The 27,331-nt window shown below is 38.8% G+C and overlaps 1 protein-coding gene and 1 pseudogene across 3 annotated transcripts in view; one reads left to right on the top strand and one right to left on the bottom strand.

Moving 5' to 3' along the window:
- UACA (uveal autoantigen with coiled-coil domains and ankyrin repeats) overlaps positions 1 to 27,331 on the bottom strand; it is a 100,698-nt gene that overhangs the window by 66,454 nt on the left and 6,913 nt on the right. The gene's annotated exons all lie outside the window — the stretch shown is intronic.
- Positions 21,300 to 21,821, top strand: LOC108586756 (annotated as a pseudogene). The gene has a single exon (XR_001904440.3). The product of XR_001904440.3 is annotated as a 60S ribosomal protein L21 pseudogene (transcript).

The following is a 27,331-nucleotide window of genomic DNA, read 5'->3' as shown; positions in this document are numbered from 1 at the left end:
CAGTAAGCATCCCTAAGCACAAAGTAAATTTTGGTCCCAAATGGCTTTGTCCTCTATTCATTTTCACCAAGCCAGAAACAAAAGATATCTGGAAATCCCCAACCAAAGAAAGTTACAAAGTTTGCAATACTCTTGCCCAGAAGTTTGAGACCAGCCTCGGCAACACAGCAAGACTTTGTCTCTATTAAAAAAAAAAAAAAAAATTTAACTAGCCAGGTATGGTGGCAAGTACTTTGTAGTCCTAGCTACTCCAGAGGCTAAGCTGGGAGGATCACTTAAGCAAGGGAGGTTAAGGCTGCAGTGAGCCATCACCACGCTGCTGCACTCTAGCCTGGGCAACACAGCAACACCTCAAAAAAAAAAATCTTCATTTGATGGAATATTTGATAGATTTATCTGACAGATTTTTGGTAAATCCTATGACTCCAAAACAGTAATTATTTTTCCCCAAAAGCTGCATCATGATATATAAAAATCTAAAAATTAATTCCTTCCCCTGTTAGGTTAAAGGAAAATAAGAGTTTAAAATATAGCTCATATTTATAATAAAATCCTTGAGAATCACCTCTTCCAGGAAAAGTAAATATTGGTATGATGTGGCCTCCCTCCCATGGTGAATATAGATAAATCAAGCTTAGCACTCTTTCCTCCTTCCTCTGACCAAGAATGTCCACAGACCTCCTTAGGATATGGTACTACTCAGTAATACAAGAAAAGCATAGTCATTTTAACTGTCAGAGGGAACATTTGCCATCAATGGTTGTGAAAGGAAGTGGCCAATACTTTAGGGAAACTTCTCTTCTCCCTGTCTGAAAAGAAAATCTTTCAACTTTCACAGTGTCCTTCTAACCTTAAGGAGGACCTCTCATGGTGGATCTCTTAATTCTCCAGTCTCCAGGAAGGCGGATAGAACTGTGATCTTATTAATAATATATTTCCTATGTTATCATTTAACCAAGAAATAAAAACCTAGAGTGGGGATACAAATGTACCTGAGTGAAAGCAGAGGTATATTAAGAAGGAAGGTTTTCAAGAATCCTGGCACTGGCCACGCAGAAGCAATCCAAGGAAGATGAAGGCAACACCAAGTCATCAAGATAACTTTGCTAGAAGAAAGAACCTGAAATGTACCCAACACATAGACATGATAAACACTGAGGTGATGGATGCCCTAAATATCCTGACTTGATCATTACCCACTCTATGAATGTAAAAAAATTTCACATGTATCCTATAAATATATACAAATATAATGTATCCAAATAAATAAATAAAAATAAATAGGATGACTTTAAACATCTGAATCTTATTCATTCCCACTGTTCTGACTGCACCTTCACTAAGCAAGCTTCCAACAAACTTGCTTTCCCATGGGAAGAGACTGGATGGAAGTATCCAGCCCCTCAACCAGTTATTTAGTTCTCATTACACATTAATAAAATGACATTTAACACATGAGTGACTTTCAGGGTAACTCAGCACCCCAAATCCAATCAAGAGTGAGTTTCTGCTTAAATAAGCCTAAGGTAAATTTACCAAGATGACAAAAGACCTTCATCTGGCAACAGAGGATTGGCTCTTCCCCAACAAAACTTCTCAAACTTTTACAAGATATATATCTGAGCAGCATGGAGGAAATTGTTTTTAAAAAACGTAAACAGCACTGATTTTCTCATTAGCTTAGAATTAGAAGCATATTCTTTGCTGTTTGTGTATAAAATAAAACTAAATCTCTCCAAAACACAGATCTTAAAAATATGTATTCACGACTTTCTCCACTTATTTTCATTTCATTTGGCTTTACTTTTTCTTCTGAAATAGAAATAAGATCACAAAGCTCAGCTATCTTGAAAAGGTTTTAAGACCACATGTTAAGAAATAAACACTCAGAAAACTAATGAAAGGGAAGAGCCAAAAAATTAACAGCTATGGGATGTGGTATTAGAGAAGACATTTTTTCTTTATATGTTCGGTACTTTCTAAATTTTCTACAATAAATATTGTTCTGTTCAGGCTTCTTTATTTGGAAGGAACAAGTACCTATCCAATTTCTTTGTGATTTATCACAAAGCTATACAAAGAATCACAAAGGAAATCTCACAGAAAATACTGGGAACCACAACTGAGCTGAGCCCTATAAAGTCAGGAGCTAGAGGGTGGCCTGGGAGTCAGTTCTGTTCTGGGAATCTCAAGCAGAGGATGAGTGGTGCTGCAGCCAGTGCTCAGCCATGCACACTGCTCAGAGCTCTAATCCACATGTTCTTCCACTCTCACTATCAGCTGGAAACATTCTTTCTTGCCTCCATCTTAAACTCTAAATTCCTTTCATTTTAAGTATAAGGCTGTGGTATAAGAAGGTTAGAAAAACATGCAGCTTTTTCTTAAGGGTTAAATTTAATGCTTTTTAGATTATATACGGAATGCATAATCATAGCTTCTAAAAAGATCCAACAGTATAAAGAAGGGTATATAAAAAGGAAAATCTCCTTCCCCCCCATTCCTCTTCCCTGGCATATTTTGGGGGAAAGAGAAAGCAATCTATGACAGAAAAATTTATAATTAATGCATATTTCCAAAAATCATAAAAATATTATTTAACAAACCACAATATCCTATAACTTTTTTCTCATTTTATTACATAAATTAAAAATTGCTGTATAACCAGAAAATACAGACAATAAAAAAGCAAAAACAGGTCACTTTAAAATTACTTGATACTGCATACTGCATCATATACAAATAATAAGAAGCACTTTAAAATTGATTGGTTCTATTTTAAATAGACATTTTTCTTAACTTTACTGTCCACGGAGTAGATACGTTTACATTAACAACCTATTTAAAATGATATAAAATGCCTCATCACTGTAGAAATATTTCAATTCCTATAAAACTTTTCATTTGTCTTGTTCAGGTTTAACTGGTTAAAATTAAAATAATTGTGAAACCGTTCTCAAAAACTAAAAACACCAAATAAACACAAGGCAGTGATGTTTAATATATTAATTACTAAATATCTTAAACTGTTTTAGAACTTCTATTTAATATAGCCAGTAATCTCAAACAGTGGTTTTCAAACCTATCTAATTTTTAAAATTTTCTTAAAAGCCTTGAAATGAAGAAAGAAGGGTGGCTCTGTTTGAAAGTAGGGCCTCTTCACTGCCTATGTTCTTTCCCTGAACCCCTAAGGCTCTTCACAGAGCAGCTCAAAGTGTAGTAGACAAACCATTTTCATCAAAATAACCTGGTGCATAACACTAACCAAACTAACCAAAACAGCATTGATACTGGTACAAAAACAGACACACCGACCAATGGAACAGAAGACAGAACCCAGAAATAAAGCCACACTCCTACAACCAGCTGATCTTTGACAAGGCTGACAAAAACAAGCAATGGGGAAAGGACTTCCTATTCATTAAATACTACTGGGATAACTGGCTAGCCATATGTAGAAGAATGAAACTAGACCCCTGGCCGGGCGCGGTGGCTCAAGCCTGTAATCCCAGCACTTTGGGAGGCCGAGACGGGTGGATCACGAGGTCAGGAGATCGAGACCATCCTGGCTAACACGGTGAAACCCCGTCTCTACTAAGAAGACAAAAAACTAGCCGGGCGAGGTGGCGGGCGCCTGTAGTCCCGGCTACTCGGGAAGCTGAGGCAGGAGAATGGCGTAAACCCGGGAGGCGGAGCTTGCAGTGAGCTGAGATCCGGCCACTGCACTCCAGCCTGGGCGACAGAGCGAGACTCCATCTCAAAAAAAAAAAAAGAAAAAGAAACTAGACCCCTACCTTTCACCATATACAAAAATGAACTCAACATGGATTAAAGACTTACATGTAAGATCTAAAACTATAAAAATCACAGAAAAGGCCAGGCACAGTGGCTCACGCCTGTAATCCCAGTACTTAGGGAGGCCAAGGCGGGCGGATCACCTGAGGTTGGGAGGTCGAGACCAGCCTGACCAACACGGAGAAACCCCGTCTCTAATAAAAATACAAAATTAGTCAAGTGTGGTGGCGCATGCCTGTAACCCCAGCTGCTTGGGAGGCTGAGGCAGGAGAATCCCCTGAACCCAGGAGGCGGAAGTGGTGGTAAGCCGAGATCGCACCATTGCACTCCAGCCTGGGCAACAAGAGTGAAACTCTGTCTCAAAGAAAAAAAGAAAAAAAAACAGAAAAAAATCCTAGGAAATACCATTCTGGAAATCAGCCTCGGCAAAACACTTACAACTAAGTCCTCAAAGGCAATTGCAACGAAAGCAAAAATTGGTAAGGGGGACCTAATGAAACTAAAGAGCTTCCACACAGTAAAAGAAACTCAACAGAGTAAACACACAACCTACAGAACAGGAGAAAATAGTCACAAACTATGTATCCAACAAAGGTTTAATATACTAAATCTATATGTAACCTAATGCAACAAGCAAAAAACAAATAACCCTAATAAAAAGTGGGCAGAGAACATGAACTGACACCTCTCAAAAGAACACATACAAGTCACCAGCGTTTGTTGAGTGCAAAAACGCTCAACAACACTAATCAGAGAAATGCAAATCAAAAACTGCAATGAGTTACCATCTCACACCAATCACAATGGCTATTATTATAAAGTCAAAAAATAACAGATATTGGTAAGGCTATGGAGAAAAGGTAATACATATATACTGCTGGTGGGAATGTAAATTAGTTCAGCCACTGTGGAAAGCAGTTTGGAGATTTCTCAAAGAACTGAAAATAGAACTACCATTCAACCTAGCAATCCCATTACTGGGTACATACTCAAAGGAAAATAAATTGCTCCACCCAAAAGACACTGTACTTGTATGTCACTGCAGCACTATTCACAATAGCAAAAACATGGAAGCAACTTAGGTACCCATCAAGAGTGGACTGGAAAAAGAAAATGTGCTACATATATACCATGGAATACTACTTAGCCATAAAAAAAGAATGAAACCATGTCTTTGCTGCAACTTGGATGCAATCGGAGGCCATTATCCCACATGAATTAATGCAGAAACAGAAAACCAAATCCCACATGTTCTTGCTTATGAGTGGAGCTAAACACTGTGTACACATGGACATAAAGACGAGAACAAAAGACACTAGAGGGCAGACAGAGGGACGGGGGAAGGGCTGAAAAACTACGTACTGGGTACTATGCTCAATACCTGGGTGACAAGATAAATCATACCACAAACCTCGGCAACATACAATACACCCAAGCAACAAACATGCATATGTACCCCTGAATCTAAAAGTTGAATTTTTTAATGCAGATTCATAAACAAACACCATTCTAAACATCTCTAAAAGTGTTGTCTAGGAATACCCCTGAGAACCTAATATTCCTAAACCCCTTAAACATAGGAAACTATTTTAAAGAGTTTAAAGAATTGATGCTTATTTTCTCAATTAAAAAACTCACCACTAACCAAACTGGGATTACACTAATAGTCCTCCAGCTTGCTTCTTTTTACATATTTTGACATCTTGGCATGTCACATATATGTAAATATGGACAATTTGCACATTCCAAATGATAATTTCTAAAGATTTACAATTTCCTACAACTAGAGAAAACCATGTATTTTTGTTGTTTGTTTTTGAGACAGGGTCTTGCTCTGTCACCCAAGCTAGAGTGCAGTGGTGCAATCATGACTCTGCAGCCTTGACCTCCCAGGCTCAAGCGATCCTCTCACTGCAGCCTCCCAGGCAGCTGGAACTACAGGTTTAAGACACCAAGCCCAGCTAATTTTTTAATTTTCTGTAGAGACAGGGTCTTGTTATGTTGCCAAGACTGGTCTCAAACTCCTGTGCTCAAGTGATCCCCCCACTTCAGCCTCCCAACGTGTTGAGATTACGGATGCAAGCCACTGTGCCCAGCTGAAAACAAAGATTTTTTAAAAAGAAATGAATAACAAAGGTTTTTTTATACTTCTGTAATTTCAAGTACTTTTAATTGATTTTAGGATTTAATGTTGGGATTATAATTGTAATATTATACTGATAGATGTCTTTATGCGAAACACCTCTGGTGTGGAATTTGAAAGTTAATGGCCAGATTTCTAAATTGTTTTAATTTTCATGTTTTAGAAATAGTAATACTTAAAAACAAGTTTGAATGTTTCGCATCATATTTTATATCAGTCAAGTAGCTGTATATAAAGAATAATTTGAATTTGGCACGAATAAGTAGTTTCCATACTTCTTAGTATGCTTTAAGTATTTATGTTTATAGTCAGATTCTTTATAGCAAACTACTCTAAAAAAATTATACTTTATTATACTATGCAATTGGGATAAAATATTTTATACTGATTTTAATAGAATGCTTAAGTATTTAACATACTTTTTGTGTTTTTTTTTTTTTTTTGAGATGCAGTCTCGTTCTGCCACCCAGGCTAGAGTACAGTTCTGCGATCTTGGCTCACTGTAACCTCCACCTCCCAGGTTCAAGCAATTTTCCTGCCTCAGCCTCCCAAGTAGCGGGGATTACAGGCAAGCACCACCACGCCCGGCCATTTTATATATATATTTTTTTTAGTAGAGAGGGGCTTTCACCAACAACTTTATCCTTTTAATGTAAGATTGCAGTCATCTATATTGAGGTGATTATTCTAATTGTAGTAAATAAATGCTTATACTTGTAAGCTCTTGGCTGATGGTGACAGAGCTCATGACCTTTGATTATGGCAGGGCTTGGCATTTTACGTAAGAAGAGTTTCAGTTTACTAGTTATCAAATGCTAACTCAGGACACTCTTTGGTACTATAAAAGGTATGAGGGTGTCTCGTATCCATCCTATTACTTTTTTGAATTTCAAGGATATTGAAAATGTTTAATAATGAGCAGATCTGAGATCCAAAACAGTTATGATGCTTTAAAATCATTACTGTTCTGAGCTGATAACCTAATGTGAATAGGTGGCCATCGGGGCTTAGTGTTTGAAACCAAATGTCTTAGGAAATTTCTGCCCCTTTTAAATATAACAGTGCCCTATTTGGGAACTATGCCTATATTATCAACAGATTAAAGAGTGGGCAACTCATCCATAGTATTATAAATGTGTACATTAAAGAATAAGAGACTGTGTCTAAGTCTTAAATTTTATATTAGATTCTAACAAGTTTTACTCAGTTTTAAATTTAGTATTTTTTCTATATTTAAATACAGTTGGCTGGGCGCAGTGGCTCATGCCTGTAATTCCAGCACTTTGGGAGACCATGGCAGGCAGATCATCTGAGGTCAGGAGTTCAAGACCAGCCTGGTCAACACAGTGAAACCCCATCTCTATTAAAAATACAAAAAAATTAGCCAGGCACAGTGGCGGGCACCTGTAGTCCCAGCTACTGGGAAGGCTGAGGCAGGAGAATCGCTTTCTGAACCGAGTAGGCAGAGGATGCAGGGAGCTGAGATCACGCTACTGTACTTTAACCTTGGTGGAAGAGTGAAACTCCATCTCAAAAAGTAACATAACATAACATAACATAACATAACATAACATAACATAACATCACTTGTTAGTTAATTTGCTTATATTCCTACAATTATTGCTATATATAAGATATTTGGATTTTTTGAATGTCATCTGTGCCTCAATCATAGCCTTTTACTTAAAGTAGAAGTGGAGCATCAGTCACAGTACTTACACAGACACCAAACCACATTTCCAGGCCCACTCTACAATTCAATAATTTGCTTGCGTAGTCTTTTCCAATAGCCTCACACATTTTTGCAACTTGTGATTCTCTTCCTACGTCTTTCCTGGACTTCCCATTAATGTTTTGATGGGAAGATGAATTTTTAAATAGACATAAGTATATTATTTTAAAAAAAAACAACTTTTCTATTTTATTATTTCTTAAGTAAAAGACTATGGAAAAAAGCAAAATAACATTTTTTAAATATCCTGGAATAAACTTAATTTATATTAATCAGTAAAAATCAGAATTATAATCACTTATTTTTCTTCTGGTTTCTGCATCCTGGACTATTATAATAATCTATTAATTGGTCTCCCTGCTTCTGCTTGTACCCTTGCCTCCCTGCTAGTTTATTCTCCACACAATAGTCAGAATATTCTTTTAGACCATGTCAGATCATGTTACTCCTTTGTTTTAAAACCCTCCAGTAGTCAGCATCCTTGCCATAAATGTTTAACCTAAACCTAATAACTAGTAAGTAATCAAACCCAAATTGTAGGAAGTTCTTTTAAAACAAAACAAAACATACCTGGCCTGGATTCTTTAGTTTGGCATTCAGACACAATCCAAAATCTTTACCCATACATGATCCAGACCCCTAAGAGATCACTGACAATAATCTCCTTCCACTTTCTCCCTCTTGCTTACTTTAATTTTAATGGCTTTAAACCATGGTTTTAAAACATGAAGACAATAAAATCTCATCTTGGGGTCTTTTAACATGCTATTCCCTCTATCTGGAATTATTATTGATTAGAGGAAAAAGCAGAAACATTCATCCAAAAAAAAAAGTATTACTACGTCTATTGCTGCAGAACCAAAACAGTGATTTGAAACAGCTACCATTTATTATTGCTCATGACTCTGCAGGTCAACGGAGCAGTTCTGCTGGGCTGGGCCAGGTACAGCAATCTCAGCTGGTTTATGCTTGTGTCTCCAAGTCAACTAGTAAACAGGTTGGAGGTTAGATGGCTCAGCACAGGCTTGTTCCCAAGAAAGAACGGAAACATGAAAGACTTTTTGAGACGTAGGTTCAACATCACTTCTAACACATTCTATTGTTCAAAGCAAGTCACAAATCCAACCCACATTCAAGAGGTAGGGAAACAAAGTCACACTGCAGACTATGGATCCAGGCAAGGGTAGAGAATTGGGACCAATTTGTAATCAATCTATCATATCTTAAGAAAACTATTTCAAAATAGTGGTTCATCTAAGATGGGAGAAAATGAAATGCACAAAGGATAAAAACTATACTTTATACTTATAAATCCTATAAGGCAGGGTTTCTCAATCTTGGCACTATTGACATTTCGGGCCAGGTGATTCTTTATTGTGAAGAGGGTGTCCTGCACATTGTAGGATGTTCAGCAAGATCCATGGCATCTCCCCACTAGATACTAGCAATACTCCTCAAACTTAACCACCAAAAATATCTCCAGGCATTGCCAAATGTCTCTTAAGGAACAAAATCACCCCTAGTTGAGAACCACTGTTATAAAGGGATAAATAAAGGGATAAATTAAGGGAAAGACAACTTGGCCTTACAAACTGGCTTTATATTGGCAAGAATATAATTGCTTTCAAAGGCTGTTAAAAATGATTCTAAAGTGCAAACCTTATTTACAGGTATGTATGATATATACCAAACTTTCAATAGCTGACATATTAAAAATTCAAAGTTTTGTTGACAATTCCTAGGTCACTCCCAATTCATATAATTTAATAAAAAACATTACCATACTCTTGAAGTCAATATAAAAGAAGATAATGGTGTCAGATGTTAAATTAAATTAATACTACTGGCTCTAGAATTTGATGTGTGTATATATAAGCCCCAGATTGCAATAAACAAAGTTGTTTCTCTCCAATTGCCAAATATAAAATTCTGTCTTACAACTCTATCTCATCTCCAACCCTTCTTTTCCCAGTTCATGCATGACACCGGCAATTTGCCTCCCAATTCCACTTCTCATTCTTATCATCAACAACAGATGTAAAACACAGCACAGAAAACTGCTGTAAAAAACAACAGCAGTAGAAAGTATTAATTTTTTAATAAGTACAACAAATCAAAATACACCTTAGGGAACTTTTCTAAGTAAAAAAAAATTGGAAAACCTACAGTAAAAAGCAACCAAGAAATATTTGTTAATCTAAATTGTTTCCACAATACTTATGTTCCTGAAACTCTATATATAAATTAAACTACTTTAAATACATAATACTGTGAATCTTATAATATTGTATGTTGTAATCTTGTAATTTGTAAATATTATAAACTAAATATTCTCTAACATTCATGTGCAAATCTGTGATAGCACTGGCCAAGTAAAGTCATATACACAAGAACCAATTTAAAAACTTTCTTTTGAGCTAGGTACAGTGGCTCATGCCTGTAATCCCAGAACTTCGGGAGGCCAAGGTGGGAGGATCACTTGAGCCCAGGAATTTGAGACCAGCCTGGGCAACAAAATGAGGCCTTGTCTCTATTTAAAAAAAAAAAAATTCAATCGATCAATCAAAAAATTAGCTGGGCATGGTGGTATGCACCTGTGGTTGCAGCTACATGGGAAACTGAGGCAGGAGGATTGTTTGAGCCCAGGAGGTCAAGGCTACAGTGAGCCAGTTTCCTGCCACTGCACTCCAGCCTGGGTGGCAAAGCAAGACCCCGTCTCAAAAAAAAAAAAAAAAAAAAGCCCTTCGTTATGGAGTTTTAGGGCAAAAATAATAGTTTCTCCCTTAGAGAAAATAAAATGGGGTAACTTGCTAACGCAGTAATACACAAATGAGCTAGGCTGGCCGGGCGTGGTGGCTCACGTCTGTAATCCCAGCACTTTAGGAGGCCCAGATGGGCAGATCACAAGGTCAGGAGTTAGAGACCACCTGGTTAATAATTTCTACCAGAAATACAAAAATTAGCCGGACGTGGTGGTGGGCGCTTGTAGTCTCAGCTACTCAGGAGGCTGAGGCAGGAGAATCGCTTGAACCTGGGAGGCAGAGGTTGCAGTGAGCAAAGATCACACCACTGCACTCCAGCCTGGGCAGCAGGCTCAAAAACAAAAAAAAGGGGCGGGGAGGGGGCCTGGGCTGAGAGTAGGAAGAGGGCAGTAAAGTGCCTACGGTGCAAAATATGTAAGGAGGGACTCACTGTCAAGGCCAGGCAATAAGCCAAAATGTGAGGCAAGAGCCTGCTGTTCTCATTTCATGTCCAGTCCAGCAGGAACTGCACTTAACAGCAGGCAAATAACACAGGAGGCTGCCCGAGGTCTGTCCTGTGCTAAGCCTCAGCACTCACATCTTACTCTTCACTGTCTCTGTGTCCCAAGCATACAATTAAGATACTTGCCAAAGTTTTGAAACTATGAAGGTGGAAAAGAGGAGCATTCTGGGAAGTTTCCAAAACTCTGTCCTTTATAAAATTGGCTTTGTGTTTAAAAGTAGTTTCTAATTTAAGCATATGTATTCACAATTTCAATGAAAATGTTATTTTAGTCATTTTTTTCTAATTACTGCTATTTAACTGAACCAATGTTATTACCCATGAACAATGAAAAGCAACAGTATGTGATTAGAACATTAGTTTTAATAAGTCAGTTCATGCAAAAATGACTACAGAATAGGGTTTCATCCTCACAATGCAAAAGTATTCCTTCACTACTTTTGGTCCTCTTTCAGGAGTATCTTCAATACTAGCAGTTAGAAGCAACCACAAGAAATTCCACCTTACAGGTTAGAACCAACAACAAAACCCTACCTGATAGCCTCCATGCATTAAATGAGATAATTTGTCCTAGGATACACACAAACACACCACCACACCCAAAAGCGTTTACAATGGATCATAAGTGTAGTTCCTTCCTCTTTTGTGACTCACCCTTTTCCAGGATGTCAAAACAGTTCAACAGCAGGAATGTAATTAGATATGAGCAATTAGAAAACTTGCTGTTCTATTTTCCCAATGTGCATACAAAAAAAGTTCTGATTAATAAAGCCTAACTTACAGGACTCCCTGCAATACAGTTCTTTCATTAAGGCTAAATTACTTAACATGGCTATAAGTAATAATATGCACAAATCCTTTCACATCTTCATTTTAAAGATAAGCAACTTGAAATCCATCTTTCCAACTACCACTTCTACTACCTCCACACATAATCTATTTTCAAAAGCTATTTCCTCAGCAAACTAGTCAATTGGTGAGTGTCAAGGAATGTAGGATTTTTAGTTTATTACCTACAGGTTTTTAAATACCAATTATCAGACGGGCGCAGTGGCTCATGCCTGTAATCCCAGCACTTTGGGAGGCCGAGGCGGGTGGATCACGAGGTCAGGAGATGGAGACCATCCTGGCTAACACGGTGAAACCCCGTCTCTACTAAAAATACAAAAAATTAGCCGGGCGTGGTGACTGGCGCCTGTAGTCCCAGCTACTCGGGAGGCTGAGGCAGGAGAATGGCCTGAACCCGGGAGGCGGAGCTTGCAGTGAGCAAAGATCGCACCACTGCACTCCAGCCTGGGTAACAGAGCGAGACTCCGTCTCAGGGAAAAAAAAAAAAAACGATTATCTTACTGACATATTTAGTAATTACACAAAATTACGGAAAACACACAAGTTTTTCACATCTAACACTTGACAGCAAGAGTCTTTTCGGGTACATGAATTTGCATGTTCCCAGTAATAAATTCCCAAATAAAATTAAGTTCTTCGTTTTATATAAATGTTTATTATAAGTTGCATTAATATATTTTAATTATAAAAAGGAATATCATAACCAAAAAATGAAAAATAAAAAACATTTTATAATTCTACCATACCTCCATAACTATGATCTTTGTATATCCCCTGCCGGTCTTTTCCCATGTGAATGTTTCATATGACTGTTATCAGGTTGTACCTATAATTTTTATTTTGTTTTTTTCACTCATGAGATTTCCATTTCTTCCATAGTATTCACATGGTTGCCAAATGCCTTGCATATCAATTTTCTATTGCCATATAACAAACCACTGCCAACTTAGAGGCTTAGAAACAACATTTATTTAAAATTTTACAGTTATGTAGGTCAGAAGTTCAGGTGGAGTTGACTAGGTTCTCTGCTTGGGGTCTGATCTCTCAAGGCCAAAATCAGCGTGCCAGCCAGGCTGGGCTCTTGTCTGGAAAAAGACTCTGCTTCCAGGCTCCTTTGGTTGTTGGCAGAATTCAGTTCCCTGAAGCCATAGGACTAAGGTCCCAGTTTCTGATGGGTTGTTAGCCACAAGCCTCTCTTAGCTCTAGACCGCTCACATTTCTTCTCACATGGCCCTGTCCATCTTCAAGCCAGCAACAGGAAAAGTCCTTCCCATCTTTCAAATTGCTGTGACCTACAGTTCTGCTTTGAGCCAGAGAAAACTTTGTTTTTAAAAGGGCTCATGTAATTAGAATAGGCACACCTAGGTCTCCTTTTTAACTAAAGTCAAGTGATTAGTAACTTAATTACATCTGCAAGATGTCATCTGCCATGTAACATAACATAATCATGGGCACATTTCCTTATCATATTCAAAGTCCTGGGGATTCAGGTGGAAAATTAAGGCCATTTTTAAAATTTTGCTTACCACATCTCTGGATGTGTATTTTTCACTGCGCGTTGTAGTCAAAAAGCTTAAAGGGCATCTAGCCACCGGACTAGAAAACTTTAAGGTCCCTTCCAGTCCCAAAATTCTAAAAATCTAACCTGCAAAGCTATTTTCCTAATTGGAAAGGAAATACAAGTATGCAAATTTCAAAGTTAGTTAAATCAAAAAGGGTGCTGAAGATTTTCCTTTCCTAGTTTAAAATAAAAAGGATATGTTTTAACGAAATTGTCATTTTGAGGGGGGCCAATTTCTAGTCCCAATAAGAGGCTGAACATCTAGGGAAGAATACAGTATGAAAGTGAAAATAAAAGTTAGTGCCAAATCGTAACGCCTGGGAAAGCCAAACGCAAAAGACTCTGAACCAGTGGCAATTTCCACACTACAAAACTCCAGTTTCATTCTAAGTAAAAAGATTAGAAAAGGTAAACAGGAGAAATGAAAAATTAGGTCATAAACAGACTATTCCACCCAAGGTTCATTAAGAAAAACTAGGACTAAGGATACAAACCTTAGGCTGTTGGGTCTCTTAACATACAGGGATTCAGCTGACTGCCTTTGGTATAAGACAGTCCCCATCCCTATGACACAAATCTAACAGAAGGAAGGAGGGAGAGAAAAAAGTACCTCACATATACCTGATGACACATAAATATCTGTTGAGTAAAGGTGTAAGATAATAGACTATAAATTTGTTAGCCTTCAGAAACTTCACCTCCCTAGCCAGAGAAGAGAACTATTTCTGAATTCAGCTATTAATAGAATAAAAGCTACCTATATCAAGCAAGGCTGACATTGGATCAAAGGTAAGACAGTCTGCAAGGGGGCTGGATAATGGTCCTCAGGGGTGACAGAAGAAAATGGGGGCAGGCAGTGTTAAGACCAAAAAACAGTCTTTTTTGTTTTTTTTTGTTTTTTTTTTTTTGAGACGGAGTCTCGCTTTGTCACCCAGGCTGGAGTGCAGTGGCGCGATCTCGGCTCACTGCAAGCTCCGCCTCCCGGGTTCACGTCATTCTCCTGCCTCAGCCTTCGAGTAGCTGGGACTACAGGCCGCGCACCACCACGCCCGGCAAATTTTTTGTATTTTTAGTAGAGGCGGGGTTTCACCGTGTTAGCCAGGATGGTCTCGATCTCCTGACCTCGTGATCCGCCCACCTCGGCCTCCCAAAGTGCTGGGATTACAGGCGTGAGCCACCGCGCCTGGCCCAAAAAACAGTCTTAACAAATATTAGATTGAATTTTGCTGAAATTTTTAGTTTCAAAGTAATTACAACTTATATAATGGCAAATATACAAGTAGATACAATGTCCTCAACAGAATTCCCAAGACTTGTTCTCAGCAAAATTAGTCAGGATTCTGCCTACTGGTATTAACAAGCAGAAAGAACACTTTGATAGCTATGAGTGATACCATGGAATGAGAACTTCATAACAGTCATACAGAGAATACTAACCATAGCTCCAACTCCTCATCAAATACACAAGTGTAATGTTTTCCATAGCTTACAAAACACTCAGTCTGGGGTTCTCATTCATTGCTCTACTCTATAATAAGAATTTACTGGGGAAAAAACATGTATTTTGACCTAGGAATACAACTTACAAGAGATGTGAAGGACCTCTTCAAGGAGAACTACAAACCACTGCTGAAGGAAATAAGAGAGGACAGAAACAAGCCAGGCGCAGTGGCTCACACCTGTAATGCCAGCACTTTGGGACGCTGAGGCAGGCGGATCATGAGGTCAGGAGATCAAGACCATCCTGGCTAACACAGTGAAACCCCTTCTCTACTAAAAAAAAAAAAAATACAAAAAATTAGCCGGTTGTGGTGGCGGGCACCTGTAGTCCCAGCTACAGGAGAGTGGCATGAACCTGGGAGGCGGAGCCTGCAGTGAGCCGAGATTGTGCCACTGCACTCCAGCCTGGGCAGCAAGACTCTGTCTCAAAAAAGAAAAAAGAAAAAAAAAAAGAGAGAGAGAGAGGACACAAACAAATGGAAAAACATTCCATGCTCGTGGATAGGAAGAATCAATATTCTGAAAATGGCCATACTGTCCAAAGTAATTTATAGATTCAATGCTAGTCCCATCAAGCTACCATTGACTTTCTTCATAGAATTAGAAAAAACTACTTTAAATTTCATATGGAACCAAAAAAGAGCCTGTATTCCCAAGACAATCCTAAGCAAAAAGAACCAAGCTGGAGGCATCATGCTACCTGACTTCAAACTACAGTAACCAAAACAGCACGGTACTCGTACCAAAACAGATACATAGACCAATGGAACAGAACAGAGGCCTAAGAAATAACACCACACATCTACAACCATCTGATCTTCGACAAACCTGACAAAAACAGGTGATGGGGAAAGTATTCCCTATTTAATAAATGGTGTTAGGAAAAATGGCTAACCATATGCAGAAAACTGAAACTGGACCCCTTCCTTATACCTCATACAAAAATTAAATCAAGATGGATAAAAGATTTAAACATAAGACCTAAAGCCATAAAAACCCTACAAGAGAATCTAGGCAATACCATTCAAGACATAAGCATGGGCAAAGACTTCATGACTAAAACACCAAAGTAATGACAACAAAAGCCAAAATTGACAAATGGGATCTAATTAAACTAAAGAGCTTCTATATGGCAAAAGAAACTATCATCAGAGTGAACAGGCAACCTACAGAATGGGAGAAAATTTTTGCTATCTATCCATCTGACAGAGGGCTAAGGGCTAATATCCAGAATCTACAAAGAACTTAAACAAATTTATAAGAAAAAAACAAACAAACCTATCAAAAAGTGGGCGAAGGATATCAATAGACACTTCTCAAAAGATGACATTTATGCAGCCAACAAACATGAAAAAAAAGCTCATCATCACTGGTCATTAGAGAAATGCATATCAAAACCACAATGAGATACCATCTCATGCCAGTTAGAATGGCAATCATTAAAAAGTCAGGAAAGAGATGCTGGAGAGGATGTGGAGAAATAGGAATGCTTTTACACTGTTGGTGGGAGTGTAAATTAGTTCAACCATTGTGGAAGACAGTGTGGGGATTCCTCAAGGATCTAGAACTACAAACACCATTTGACCCAGCAATCCCATTACTGGGTATATACCCAAAGGATTATAAATCATTCTACTATAAAGACACATGCACACGTATGTTTACTGCAGCACTGTTCACAATAGCAAAGACTTGGAACCAACACAAATGCCCGTCAATTTTAGGCTGGATAAAGAAAATGTGGCACATATTCACCATGGGATACCATGCAGCCATAAAAAAGAATGAGTTCATGTCCTTCACAGGGACATGGATGAAGCTAGAAACCATCAATCTCAGCAAATTAACACAAGAACAGAAAACCAAACTCCCATGTTCTCACTCATAAGTAGGAGTTGAACAATAAGAACATATGGGCACAGGGAGGGGAACATCACACACTGGGGCCTATCGGGGGTGGGGGGCAAGGGGATAGCATTAGGAGAAACGCTTAATGTAGATGATGGGTTGATGTGTGCGGCAAACTACCATAGCACATGTATACCTACATAACAAACCTGCACGTTCTGCACATGTATCCCAGAACTTAAAGTATAATGTTTTTAAAAATGTATTTTGTCACCTTTACAAACACTGTTCCATCTCACTTCTGCTGTATTCAGGTATTTAACTCAAAACTACTTTGTGCAAAAACGAATGGTGTTTGTTTTGGGGGGGGGGTTTGTTTTTGGTTTTTGTTTTATTTATTTATTTATTTATTTATTTATTTGAGACTGAGTCTTGCTCTGTTGCCAGGCTGGAGTGCAGTGGTGTGATCTCAGCTCACTACAGCCTCTGCCTCCCGGGTTCAAGCAATTCCCCTGCCTCAGTCTCCCTTTTAGGGGTTATTTTCGGGAGACAAGGTCTTGCTCTATTGCCCAGGCTGGAGTACACTGTCATGACCATGGTTCGCTTCAGCCTCAACCTCCTAAACTCAAGGGATCCTCCTGCCTCAGCCTCCCAAGTAGCGGGGACTATAAGTGTGCACGACTACACCTGGCTACTTTTTCTCAAGATGGGGTACATTTCCATTTATATTGTTCTAAAGCTTTCGAAATATTTCGCTAAAATCTCTGGTAGGGTAGAAAAGCAAGTGGTATTAGCCCCATCTTACAAGAGAAATAATGGAAACTTACTGATTGATTAAAGTTATTTGACCAGAGTTTTTCAGTAGCAGTGCCTGGACTTAAACCAAAATTTTCTGACATCCTCTCATCCTTGATCTTTCTGTCCATTGAATATCTCTACTTAAATAGTATTGACACTAAAATCAAAGAAGACATTTTTTAAATTGCATCAAATTTCTTTTTATTTATACAGAAAAAAATAAAATAGAATAATTTATGTCCCAGAGAAACACTAATTTTATCTTAAAAATCTGAATGAAATAATATATTCTTAAATACAAGTCTAGGTGATTCAGTTTAGAGAAAATGAATTCTCTAATTCATATAAATTCTCAAATATTCACAAATATATGCCGAATTTTTTGTTTACGTTTTTTATGCAACCTAGTGCCTGGCATACTACCGTATGTATACACCTACACCAAGCTAGGCTGACACTGGACCCAAGGTGGGGCAGTGGGCAAGGCGGCTGGATAATGGTCCTCAAGAGTGACAGAAGAAAATGCAGGCAATTTAAATGGTTTACTATTTAATTAAGAACTTCACCAAATTTCAATTCTTAGCTGTAAAGAAAAGTCAAAAAAATTCAACCCACAAACACGAAAGTATTTACTTAGCAGCAGAATCCAGAAATTGAGCATCTCTCTAAGTGTAGTCTATACACCACTATGCACGTAACCCTCCTCCTGGCACAAGGACAAACGTGGGTGACACAGTCTTCTGGCAGTTCCTCCTACCGTTCCAGATCGTTCTGCATCAGTCTGCAGCAGGGACAGATGCAGCAGTGAAGCCTGGGGCATGAAGTTAGAAATTAAAAAGGAATAAAAGCCCAAAAGAAGCCGGCTCCAAAGCTCCGGTCCTTGGCTCACCCTAATGACAGGACAAATAGAGTGCAGGTCCTTGCATACAGCCTGCAGTCACATACCTGGACACCAACATTCTCTTCCCACCTGCCGCTACCCTTCCCTTTCCCTGTTCATTCCCTAGAGATACTCATCATACAAATACTCTCTGTAGCTCAGAGGAACACTAGGTTACCATTTCATACACTGTCCTGCATACAATTTCCTTTCTAAATAAATGTACTGATATTTAAGTGTTTATAAGTGAGATATTTAAAAGAATATTCCAATTATTAATAGCACCAGTATTTCATCGATGTGACAGAAAAATCAAGATAATACATTAATATTAATGAAGTTTGTTAAAAAAAAAAAAAAAACACATTTATTTCTTCCAGCTCTGCTTCATCTTCACAAGTCATATTACCCTTAAGTTTCCTCACCTTTAAAAGTTAGTTTCAAATATCCCTGTTATATTGTAGATACCTGCTATAGTATTTAATGGTAAAATGTCATTCTACAACTTACTTCCAAATGGTTCAGTGAAAGATATGAGTGTGCATTTATTATGCTTTTACTATACATATATAGATAGAGAGAATGCACCAAATTGTTAACTTTCGGATCTAAGTAGAGTGCAGGTGGATCCTAGTTCACTGTGCTATTCTTTCAAATGTTATGTATGGTTCAATTTTTTCATAACAAAAAGTTGGAGAAAACAAATTAGCTATCTGCTAAAAAACTGTGCTTATAAAGATTATTAGCACAGTAAGTTAAACTTTCAAGGTTATTTTTCAAACATCATCAGAACATTGAGCTATTCACCTGAACTGAATATAAATATGTGCACTTCAGAAAAAAACCCACTAAATTGCTAACATACAGGAAGATGTAGACAGTGCTCTCTCTCTCCCTCTTACAGCATAATTACCATTCAATCAGGGACTGCACAGTGCATCAAACCCAGGACACTTGGAAATCACAAAGGGCTAGCAGGCAGGGTTTCTGACCACGTGTCTGTTGACTGTGTGACTTTGGTAAGTCACAACTTCTTCAGGGTTTCAGGTGGCCTACGTTTCTCCAACTTGGGCCCTCCTCTCCATCCCTTCCAGCACTGTAATGATGCAGGCCCTCACTAATTCTGGCCTATACTATTTCAGCAACTTCATAACTGATGCACCTGTCTCCAGGCTAGACCCCACTCAAATCCATCCTGAACAGAGCTACCACAGTAATCCATCTAAAACACGTTTGATTTTGGAATTTCCCACTTCTGGAACCACAGGAAAAAGTTCCAACAACTCTTGAAAACGGCCATTTTTAAAGCCATTTCAAGATCTACCCCCAAATCTCCTCTACTTCCTATTTCCCACCCAGTCTCCTTGCTATTGTTCTAGGATCCTCCCTTGCTATTTTTCTAGTATCCAATTTCCCCCTCACCCAGCTCCGTGATATTTCCTCTTCTCTATGCCTTTGCTCTTGTTGTTCCCTCTGAAAGAAATTTCAACCTTTCCTAGATCACTCCTACCCACTTCTTTCAAATCTCAAGAAGCTCACCCTGGCCAGGTGCGGTGGCTCACTCCTATAATCCTAACACTTCAAGAGGCTGAGGTGGGAGGATCGCTTGAGCCCTCAAGCCTGGGGAACACAGTGAGACCCTTGTCTCTACAAAAAAATAAACAAAATTAGTCAGCCATGGTGGCGCATGCCTGTAGTCCCAGCTACTCACTTGCTGCAGTGAGCCAAGGCTGTGCCACTGCACTCTAGTCTGAGTGACAGGGCAAGACCCTGTCTCAAAAAAAAAAAAAGGTCACCCTGCAGATTAGTGTCTGCCAGGAGCTAGAGAAGAGTAGGTGGAAAGCAGTTGCTTAATGGGTACAGAATTTTCTTCTGGAGTGATGAAAATGTTCTGGCAGTACGTAGAGATGGTGGTTATACAACATTGTGAATGTATTAAATGCCACTGAATCGTTCACTTTAATACGAGTGATTTTATGTTTTGTCAATCTCATCTCAATTTTTAAAAGACACCAGCAGCAGCAGCTTATTCTACCAAAAAACCCTCAATGGCTCCCCACTCTTCTGCCCAGACTAGATCAGTACTCTGTACACTTCTCTATCACAACACTTATTATCTTCTATTGTCTGCTGATAGAGCTCCCCCACAAAACTATGAGCCTCTTATTAACTTCCTCATCTTCTTACCCCGCAGCGCTTAGCTCAGATGCTCAATAAATTTTTTCATAATTGAAAAATTATAGAGATACCACTTATCTCACTCAAGAAAAGGGCTAAAACAGATGGACTTTTGATGATTTAGGCTATATAAAAGCCTATGAGAGTTTATATTAATTGGAAAGGAAAAGATTAGGAAGATTGCTGTGTCAATCTGGTTATAAAGGACAACAATGGCATGACCTCTGGTGAGATTTTTCAGTTAGCAATATAAACATGTACTGAGTTACCTATATAAGAAGCACTGTATTAATACGCAAGCCCTGAATATGCCTTGTATCATTTAATGCTCACAACTACTCTATGAAATGAATATAGTGATTAATCCTGTTTTCCAAATGAAGAAACAAACATTTAATTAACTTGCCTAAGGTCACAAAGCTGGTTACCAGGAGTGGCAAGGCTCACACCCAAGATGTGCAGGCTGCAGAGTCTGACCCTGTAGCATCAATGTGCTACCCTGCACCTTCATGCTGCTCCAGGTATGGTTTCAAGAGCCACGAATGGACGTTCTCTGGCTCACAATTTGCCTTTTCTAAGACTGAGAAACACTTCATTTTCCTCATTTACCTACTTATACATGGCCATGAATACTATTTATATTTCATAAAGTGCTTTTTTAAAATATAAAATGTTAATTTAAAAAAAAAACAGTCACAAAAAAGAGATGAATCATTTAAAAAGGATTTATCATTTAAAAACCTTTCAGCCGGAACTGCCATCTTCCAGTAATTCGCCAAAATGACGAACACAAAGGGAAAGAGGAGAGGCACCCGATATATGTTCTCTAGGCCTTTTAGAAAACATGGAGTTGTTCCTTTGGCCACGTATATGCAAATCTATAAGAAAGGTGATATCGTAGACATCAAGGGAATGGGTACTGTTCAAAAAGGAATGCCCCACAAGTGTTACCATGGCAAAACTGGGAGAGTCTACAACATTACCAGCATGCTGTTGGCATTGTTGTAAACAAACAAGTTAAGGGCAAGATTCTTGCCAAGAGAATTAATGTGCGTATTGAGCACATTAAGCACTCTAAGAGCTGAGACAGCTTCCTGAAACGCGTGAAGGAAAATGATCAGAAAAAGAAAAAAGCCAAAGAGAAAGGTACCTGGGTTCAACTGAAGCGCCAGCCTGCTCCACCCAGAGAAGTACACTTTGTGAGAACCAATGGGAAGGAGCCTGAGCTGCTGGAACCTATTCCCTATGAATTCATAGCATAATAGGTGTTAAAAAATAAATAAAAGACCTCTGGGCTGAAAAAAAAATAAAAAAATAAAAACCTCTCATGTGACCAGGCGCAGTGAATCACACCTGTAATTCCAACACTTTGGGAGGCCAAGGTGGGCGGATCACCTGAGGTCAGGAGTTCAAGACCAGCCTGACCAACATGGAGAAACCCCTTCTCTACTAAAAATACAAAATTAGCGGGGTGTGGTGGTGCATGCCTGTAATCCCAACTACTCGGGAGGCTGAGGCAGGAGAATCGCTTGAACCCGGGAGGCAGAGGTCGCAGTGAGCCAAGATCGTGCCATTACATTCAAGCCTGGGGCAAGGAGAGGGAAACGCCATCAAAAAAACAAACAAACAAACAAACAAACAAACAAGAAAAACTCTCACATGTAAATCAGCAAGTATTTGTGGGCTATTCTTGTACACGGCTGGAAAGATCATGGCTTTACTACAACCACATCCATAAGGCCTCCCCACTGGGACTCATTTTCAAAGTACCTCAACATCTGCACAAAGTAGGCACCCTGCTAATGAGAAAATCATATGAAATAACAGTATGTTGAAAGAAAAGTTAAACACTCTTACTTTTTTAAAAGTTTAGAAAGCATGGTATATATGTCTCTCTCTAATAAAGAGAAAATGTCACAATCTGGTAAGAAGAAAATTACCCAAGAATCAATGAGATTTTTTAAAAAAATGATTTGTGCATCTGCAAGGGAAAACCTTACTACAGAGGTAATGTAAAACCTTGACAATATATAAATATGGTCAATATTAAAAATATGTCATCTCCTCAAAAGTGTACACAGTTGCAGATACACACGCACACAAATACACACACACACACACACACACACACACCCCTCCAAATAAAACTAAGGATGATAGTATAATATACTGGGTAAGTATGCATGCATACAAAGCAAAATGACAGAAGGGGCAGTGTGACAGTATTAATATATAACAATGTCGAATTTGAAACAAAAGTTATAATGGAACTAGAAGCTTTTATACTACAAGTTATACTCTACAATGAATATAAAATAGCCAAGAACCTTAATGTATCAATTATCACAAAATTAAATACATAAAACAAAAGCTGTTTGAAATATAAGGGAAGGTGACAGAAGCACAGCTAAAGCGAGACAGACATTCCTCTAAAGCGACGGCTGGCCAAGTAGCAAAAATAAGGATGTATAAAGCTCTTATAGCTCAACATGAACAAGGCATCAGCAGAAAAAAATGGTCAAAGAAAATGAACAAACAATTCCTAAAACAAGAAATGAACGCAGCCGATAAGCACAGAAATATGTTCACACTCCCTGGAAATCAAAAACATGGATTAAGCCAAACTATTTTTTTCTATCAGGTTTAAAAACATGTTTTAAATAACAGCATCTATTATTGGAAGGATATAAGGAATGCAACAATTTCACATATCTCTAGAGGGAACACAAATTGGTTTTGGAATCTCCCATAAAATGCCTCTTTCTCCCTAATCACCCCTTCTCCAATATTTTTGTATATATGGCTTACGGTGTAAATCCCATAGCATTAAATTTGAAACATCAGTTCACAATGGTAAGGACATGGGTTCCAAAGCCAGGCTACCTAACTCTTCACTTATTAGCTATAGTGTCTTGGGCAGGTAAATTATTTAACTTGCATCTGAAATGATGGCAATAGTACCTACTTCTTAGGGTTGCGGTAAGGACCGAGTTACTACCACTTGGACCAATGCCCGGGAAATACACATTCAATAAATCTTGGCTATCGGCACATGGATTTCTCATAAGCGGTTTCTTTCTAAGTAACTCACTAGCATTTACTGAGTACTCCTAATTGGGACATTTGTATGTGCTCAAATAATTTCAAATTACTTATAATTTTTAAGTACAAAGTTTATTAGAATAAAATATAAATCAAAAAATTATACATATATCAGCTGGGCATGATGGCTCACACCTGTAATCTTAGCCCTTTGGAGACCAACGTGGCCAGATTGCTTGAGCCCAGGAGTTCAAGACCAGCCCGGGGAACAGAGCAAAATCTGTGTCTACAAAAAATACAAAAATCAGCCAGGCATGGTAGTATGTGCTTATAGTCCCAGCTAGCCAGGAGGCTGAGGTGGGAGGATCACCTGAGCCCAGGGAGGTCAAGGCCACAGGGAGCCATGATTGTGGCACTGCACTCCAGCCTGGGCGGCAGACTGAGACTCCCATCTGAGAAAAAAAAAAAAAAAAGTAGACATACATTATTGCTATAGAATCAAGATAAATAAACACAGAGTGAACAACAGAGAGAGAGCATGGTATATTTATCTATTTATTTATCTTGAGAGAGGGTGTAGCTCTGTTACCCAGGCTGGAGTAGGTGGGTGCTACAGTGGCACAACTGCACCTCACCATAGCCTCAACCTTCTAGGCTCAAGTGATCCCCCTGCCTCAGCCTCCTAAGCAGCTGCGACTGCAGGTGTGCATCACCATGCCTATATTTTTTTTTGGTGGAGGGGGTAGAGACAGGGTCTTACTATGTTGCCCAGGCTGGTCTCAGGTTCAAGTGATCCTCCCACCTTGGCCTCGTTAAGTGCTAGGATTACAGGCATGAGCCTCTACAGAATTTTTAAAAAGAGCATCAGTGGTTTATGGCACAGTGAATGACATTATGGGTGATTTGTTCTATTCTTATCATCAACTATATTTGGTTTTCTTTTTTTTCGGGGAGGGGGTGGGATGGAGTCTCACTCTGTCACCCAGGCCGGAGTGCAGAGTGCAATGGCTCGATCTCAGCTCATTGCAACCTCTGCCTCCCAGGTTCAAGCAATTCTCCTGCCTCAGCCTCCCAGGTAGGTGGGATTACAGGCACGCGCCACCATGCTCCGCTAATTTTTGTATTTTTAGTAGAGATAGGGTTTCACCATGTTGCCCAGGCTGGTTTCAAACTCCTGATCTCAAGTGATCCGCCCACCTCCCAAAGTGCTGGGATTACAGTCATGGGCGACCACGCCCAGCCTATATTTGGTTTCTACAATGAACATGTATAACTTTTATGGGACAGTCATTTATCCTAACTGGTTGAGACATTCACCTGCGCTCTCTCAAGGGTACCTGGCTAGGTCCCATTCAATTACAGAGAGCCCCCAACTTATAATGGTTAGACTTAGGATTTTTTGACTTTACAACAGTACAAAAGCTACATGCATTCAGCAGAAACTGTACATACTTTGAGTACCCGTACAACTATTCTGTGTTTTCACTTTCAATAGAGTATTCAGCATTGAATTCATGAGATAGTCAATACTTTCTTATAAAATAGGCTTTGCGTTCGATGATTTTGTCCAATTAGAGGCTAACGTAAGTGTTCTGAGCATGTTTAAAGAAGGTTAGGTTAAGCTATGATGTTAGGTAGTTTAGGTGTCTTAAATGCATTTCAACTTACAATATTTTCAACTACACTGGCTTTACCAAGACATAACCCTATAATAAGTCAAAGAGCGTCTGTATAAAAATACAACTCATCGATCCTTTGCCAGAACCTCTGGTCACTCAACTACATCAGTTCATCTTCTGCATATCACCTTGGAAACTGTATCATTTCAAAGTATGTCAATGTCAACAATATTTAGGATTTCTGACAATAAAACAAAGCCAACAGACAAAACTGTTTTTGTGACTACAAACAATCCAATTTATTCTTGTGTTTTGGGGCTATATTTTTAAGCCCAGAAGAGACATTATCTTTTCTAACTATATAAAAGCTATATAAAGCTTTTAATTGTATTATGATTAAGGAAAATAAGGCAAAGAGTATTATATCCTATTGTTCCATTTATAATTTCAGGAAGCGCATTTCAACCATCCATTTTTAGGCAAATTCCCCACAGAAATCAATCTGACTTCCTTTCCAAAAATAAGTGTGTATGGGTGGAAATTTCAATAATTTGCTGTATCCTTTAGGTGGCAGGACAAACATTTGCAAAACTGTAACAGGACAGTAAAAGTTTCCATATGATAGCGATGAAACACAATACATAAGTTATAACGTTCAAATCTATTATTCTTGGATCTAGATGGGCTGATAAAATCAAAATTTTGCTGGCTATTACTTAATTCTAGAGAGGAAGGGAGAAGCAGAAGGATGAACTTATAAACTCACTAACGGGATAATTTCTGAAGATGAAACTTTCATGACTAGTCAGTTCTCTCTAAACAGTGATTTAAACTTGTCAAGTAATTTAACATTTTAATTCAAGGTTAAAAAAAAAATGAAGGAGGCCAGGCGCAGTGGCTCACGCCTGTAATTATTAGGGAGGCCGAGGCAGGTGGATCGCTTGAGGTCAGGAGTTCGAGACCAGCCTGGCCAACATGGTGAAACCCCATTTCTACTAAAAACACAAAAATTAGCCGGGCGTGGTGACAGACATCTATAATCCCAGCTACTCCGGAGGCTGAGGCAGGAGAATCACTTGAACCCAAGAGGCAGAGGTTGTAGTGGGCCGAGACTGCGCCACTGCACTCCAGCCTCAGCGACAAGAGGGAGACTTATTCTCAAAAAAAATAAAAGAATGAATGAAAACCTTCCTTTACCACAATCCCCAAGCTGCAGGCCCTCTTACTCCCTATTTTCACTAGAATTCTTATTTGAAGATTTGTCTATGCCTCATCTGTGCCATCCTCTACCATAAAACCAGAATTTGTTTCCAAATCTGATGCTCCCTCAGAGAGCTGTATAATTTCACAGCTCCATACCACTGCATTTGCTGTTCTTTTGCCTGGAAAGCCACTGAACTTGTCTTTCTGGCCCAAGTTCAGACTCTACCTTCCAACCTTTTTATAGGCTCACTCTACACATCTGTGTTCCCACAACAATTTATACTGACTTCTATTATGACTTTTAACATGCCATATACATTTATTTTTTCTATCTAGCTCTTAAAATTCTTGAAGGCTGTGACTAGCTCTTTCTAATTATGGTACAGAAATTTTCAGGACATACGCTAAATACAACAGTATCACAAAAGTGAGTAAACATCATGAACCACCCAGCTGCAATTTTTTTTTTTTTTTTTTTTTTTTTTTTTTGAGATGGAGTCCCACTCTGTTGCCCAGGTTGGAGTACAGTGGCATGATCTCAGCTCACTGCAGCCTCCGCTTCCCAGGTTCAAGCAATTCTCCTGCCTTAGCCTCCCAAGTAGCTGGGACTACAAGCGACCATGCCCAGCTAATTTTTGTATTTTTAGTAGAGACAGGGTTTTACCATGTTGGGTAGGCTGGTCTCGAACTCCTAACCTCAAGTGATCTGCCCACCTCAGCCTCCCAAAGTGTTGGGATTACAAGTGTGAGCCACTGTACCTAGTTCCAAACGCAGTTACTAACTCAAGACCAATCCTATTGCAACTATACCCCCAACATACTATCCCCACCCACCCAAAGATTATTCTGAAGCAAATCCCAGACTCCAAAGTATTTCTTTGAAAGATAAAGACTCAGCCAGGCAAGGTGGCTCATGCCTGTA

The sequence above is a fragment of the Papio anubis genome, chromosome 7, assembly GCF_008728515.1.
Source record: "Papio anubis isolate 15944 chromosome 7, Panubis1.0, whole genome shotgun sequence".
Taxonomy (NCBI): Eukaryota; Metazoa; Chordata; class Mammalia; order Primates; family Cercopithecidae; genus Papio; species Papio anubis.
The sequence above is the reverse complement of the archived record's forward strand: the minus strand, read 5'-3'. Positions and strand labels throughout refer to the sequence as shown.